Source organism: Papio anubis, chromosome 12, assembly GCF_008728515.1.
Source record: "Papio anubis isolate 15944 chromosome 12, Panubis1.0, whole genome shotgun sequence".
NCBI classification, from domain to species: domain Eukaryota; kingdom Metazoa; phylum Chordata; class Mammalia; order Primates; family Cercopithecidae; genus Papio; species Papio anubis.
The window spans coordinates 115,784,871-115,789,597 of NC_044987.1; the positions used below are offsets into that span (position 1 = coordinate 115,784,871).

General features: G+C 44.9%; 1 non-coding gene across 1 annotated transcript; it reads left to right on the forward strand.

The window, feature by feature from the left end:
* The first annotated feature begins 276 nt into the window (after positions 1 to 276).
* LOC116269943 lies at positions 277 to 440 on the forward strand. Its single transcript, XR_004177743.1, has one exon. It is a non-coding gene; the product is annotated as a U1 spliceosomal RNA (small nuclear RNA).
* Positions 441 to 4,727: the final 4,287 nt, after the last annotated feature.

The window sequence follows — 4,727 nt, forward strand, 5'->3', positions numbered from 1 at the left end:
GCCCCAGCTACTTGGGAAGCTGAGGCAGAAGAATCACTTGAACCTGGGAGGCGAAGGTTTCAGTGAGCCGAGATCGCACCACTGCACTCCAGCCTGGGCGACAGAGCGAGACTCTGTCTCAAAAAACAAAACAAAGCAACAACAAAACAAAACAACAAAAAAACCGGAGATGATGTGAACAGACACCATACCAAGGAAGGTATATATGTGATAAGTTAGCAAATAAAATATACTCAATGTCATTAGTCATTAGGGAAATGCAAATTTAAACCACAATGACTTACCTGGTAGGGGAGATACCATGATCACGTAGGTGGTTTTCCCAGGGTAAGGCTCATCCATTGCACTCCAGGTGTGCTGACCCCTGTAATTTCCCTAAACGCGGGAAACTCCACTGCATTGTTTGTGGTAGTGGGGGACTGCACTTGCGCTTGCTCCTGTGGCAAATTTCTTTGTTTTCTTTTCTTTTTTCTTCTTCTCTTTTTTTCTTTTTTTTTTTTTTTGAGATGGAGACTTGTCCTGTCACCCAGGGTGGAATGCAGTGGTGCAATCTTGGCTCACTGCAACCTCCACCTCCCGGGTTCCAGCGATTCTCCCGCTTCAGCTTCCTGAGTAGCTGGGATGACAGGTGCATGCCACCATGCCTGGCTAATTTTTTGTATCTTTAGTAGAGACGGGGTTTCACCACATTGGCCAGGCTAGTCTCGAACTCCTGACTTCATGATTTGCCCGCCTCGGCCTCCCAAAGTGCCAGGATTACAGGCATGAGCTACCATGCCTGGCTTCCTGTGTCAAATTTCATTTTTTTTAAAAAAGAAAAAGAACGCAATGAAATACCACTTACTTGCCTATTAGAATGACTAAAATTAAAAAGACTGACTATACTGAGTGTTGGCTATGAAGGAGAAACTAGAGCTCTCATACTCCGTTGATGAGGATATAAAATGGTACATTTTGGAAAAACAATTTGGTGGTTTCTGAGAAAGTTAAACACATACTACCACATGACTCAGCATTTCACTTCTAGGTACAGTTCCAAAGAAATGAAAGCACTGGTCCAAACAAGGACTTGTACAAAAATATTCATAGTAGCTTCATTTGTGATGGCACAAAACTGGAAACAACCCAATGTCCTTAAACAGGTTAAGGGATAAACCAATTGTAGGAATAGTTTTCACAATTTAAAAGCAATGATGCCGGGCACAGTGGCTCGTGCCTGTAATGCTAACACTTTGGGAGGCCGAGGCAGATGGATCACTCAAGTCCAGGAGTTTGAGACCAGCCTGGGCAATATGGCAAAACCCCATCTCTACTGAAAATACAAAAATTAGCTGGGTGTGGTGGTGGGTGTCTGTAATCCCAGCTACTCGGGAGGCTGAGGCATAAGAATCACTTCAGCCCAGGAGGCAGAGGTTGCAATGAGCTGACATGGTGCCTCTGCACTCCAGCCTGGGTGATAGAGTGAAACTCTGTCTGAAAAATAAATAAATAAAAGTAATGAACTATTGATAAATACACAGCATGGGTGGATCTTGAAATAATAATGCTGAAAGAAGCAGATTCCCCCCTCAAAAAAAATAGTATGAATTGTATAATCCGATTCATATAAAATTCTAGAAAATGCAAAATAATCCATAGTGACAAAAGGCAGGTGAGTGGTTGCTTAAAGATAGGGCTGGGCAGGGGGTAGACAAAGGATTACAAAGAGTCAAAAGGAGGCTGGGCATGGTGGTTCATGCCTGTGATTCTAGCACTTTGGGAGGTAGAGGTAGGAGGCTCACTTGAGGCCAGGAGTTTGAGACCACCCTAAGCAACATAGTGAGACCCCATCTCTACAAAAAGTAAAACAATTAGCTGGGTGTGGTGGCGCACGCCTGTGGTCCCAGCTATTTGGGAGGCTGTGGTTGGAGGATCGCTTGAGCTTGGGAGTTTGAGGCACAGTGAGCTTTTTTTTTTTTTGAGAAGGAGTCTCGCTCCGCCTCCCGAGTTCATGCCATTCTCCTGCCTCAGCCTCCTGAGTAGCTAGGACTACAGGTGCCCGCTACCACATCTGGCTAATTTTTTGTAGAGACGGGGTTTCACCATGTTAGCCAGGATGGTCTCGATCTCCTGACCTTGTGATCCGCCCGCCTCGGCCTCCCAAAGTGCTGGGATTACAGGCATGAGCCACTGCACCCGGCCTCAGTGAGCTTTAATTGCACCACTGCACTCCAGTCCCATAGAGGGAGCAAGACCCTGTCTCAAAAAAAAAAAAAAAAAAAAAAAAAATGCAAGAAGAAACTTTTGAAGGTAATGGATATGTTCATTATCTTCATTGTGGATTCTGGGTATACACATACATCAAAATTTATCAAATTGTACTATTTATTTATTTATTTATTTATTGAGACAGAGTCTGACTCTGTTGCCCAGGCTGTAGTAGAGTGGCACGATCTCGGCTCACTGCAACCTCCACCTCCCAGCTTCAAGTGATTCTCCTACCTCTGCCTCCCGAGTAGCTGGGATCACAGGCGCACACAAGCATGCCCGGCTAATTTTTGTATTTTTTTTTTTTTTTAGTAGAGATGGGAGTTTCGCCATGTTGGCCAGGTTGGTCTTGATCTCTTGATCTTGTGATCCGTCCCCGCTTGGCCTTCCAAAGTGCTGGGATTACAGGTGTGAGCCACTGTGCCTGGCCAGAGCTTTTCATTTTCTTTAAACTCTTCAGAGTAGTTAAAAGCATCAGCTGCTCCTCAAAAGATATTTATTAATTGCAAAGAGAAAAGTAGTTATTTTGCAGTGGACGAACTCAGAGCAAACACTGCCTTAATCAAGCACTCAAGGTTAAAATCACCAGTCTAAAGGCCAGGCGTGGCTGTGGATGCCTGTGGTCCCTGCTATTTAGGAGGCTGACGTGGGAGAATTGCCTGAGCCTGGGAGGTCGAGGCTGCAGTGAGCCTAGATTGTGCCACTGCACTCCAGCCTGGGCAACAGAGTAAGACCCTATCTCAAAAAAAAAAAGTTTGTTAAGTCACTAAGTTTGTGGTAATTTGTTACAGCCGACCTTATGGTTTACTGTGTGGCCCAGACTGAGGAAACATTCTCCAGCCAAACAAGGCTGCAGTCTAAGCAGTCCTCTTCTTGGCCTTTATACTCTGTGGAGCCAGTGACGCCACATGGAGAAACTGTATGGAGCTTAGGGAAAGGCTGTATAGGAGAACTGGAGCATGTGCCCTGTGTTTTGTTGGTTTTGTTTGGTTTTGGTGGTTTGTTTGTTTGTTTGTTTATTTATTTATTTATTTATGGAGGAAGTGTCGGCTAATTTTTGTATTTTAGTTCAGCAGAGTTTCACCATGTTGATCAGTGTGGTCTTGAACTCCTGACCTCAAGTGATCCACCTGCCTAAGCCTCCCAAAATGCTGGGATTACAGGCGTGAGCCACCATGACTGACTGTTAAACTTTTTATTTTGGGATAATTGTGGATGTACATGCAGTTCAAAGAAATAATACAGAGAGATCCTTTACCTGGTTTCCCCCATTGATAATATCTTGCAAAACTATACCACAATATTGGCCGGGCGCGGTGGCTCACACCTGTAATCCCAGCACTTTGAGAGGCCGAGGCTTGTGGATAGTGAGGTTGGGAGATCAAGACCATCCTGGCCAACATGGCGAAACCCCACCTCTACTAAAAATACAAAATTTAGCCAGGTATGGTGTCGTGCGCCTGTAGTCCCAGCTACTCAGGAGACAGTGGCAGGAGAATCACTTGAACCCAGAAGGCGGAGGCTGCAATTAGACGAGATCGCACCACTGCACTCCGAGCCTGGGCGACAGAGTGAGACGCTGTCTCAAAAACAAAACAAAACAAAAAACCATAGTACAATATCACAACCACGATATTGATATTGACACAGTCAAGATACAGAACACTGCTATCACTTCAAGATCCCCCATGCTGCCCATTTATGGTCATACTCACTTTCCCTACCCATTCCCCTCTCCTACCCCACATCTTCAACCCCCGCAATCACTAAGCAGTTTTCCATTTCTATAACTTTGTCATTTCAAGAATATTATATAAAAGGAATCATAGGCCATGTGTGGTGGCTCACGCCTGTAATCCCAGCACTTTGGGAGGCCGAGGTGGGTGGATCACCTGAGGTCAGGAGTTCAAGACCAGCCTAGCCAACAGGGAGAAACCTCGTCTGTACTAAAAATACAAAAATTAGCCTGGCGTGGTGGAATGTACCCGTAGTCCCAGCTATTAAGGAGGCCAAGGCAGGATAATCACTTGAATCTGGAAGGTGGAGGTTGCAGTGAGCCAAGAGCCAAGATCGAGCCACTGTACTCCAGCTTGGGCAACAGAGCAAGACTCCGTCTCAAAAAAAAAAAAAGGAAAAAAAAAAAAAGGAATCATACAGTATACAACATTTTGGGATCAGCCTTTTTCACTCAGTAGCATCCCCTGTGGGTTCATTTAGGTTGTTCTGTGTGTCAGAAGTTCATTCAGTTTTTTTCTTTTTTTTTTGAGACGGAGTCTCCCTCTGTCGCCCAGGCTGGAGTGCAGTGGTGCCATCTCGGCTCACTGCAATCTCTGTCTCCCAGATTCAAGTGATTCTCCTGCCTCAGCCTTCTGAGTAGCTGGGATTACAGGCACGCCCCACCATGCCCAGCTAAGTTTTATATTTTTATTTATTTATTTTAATTTTATTTCATATTTTGAGAAGGAGTTTCACCCTTGTTG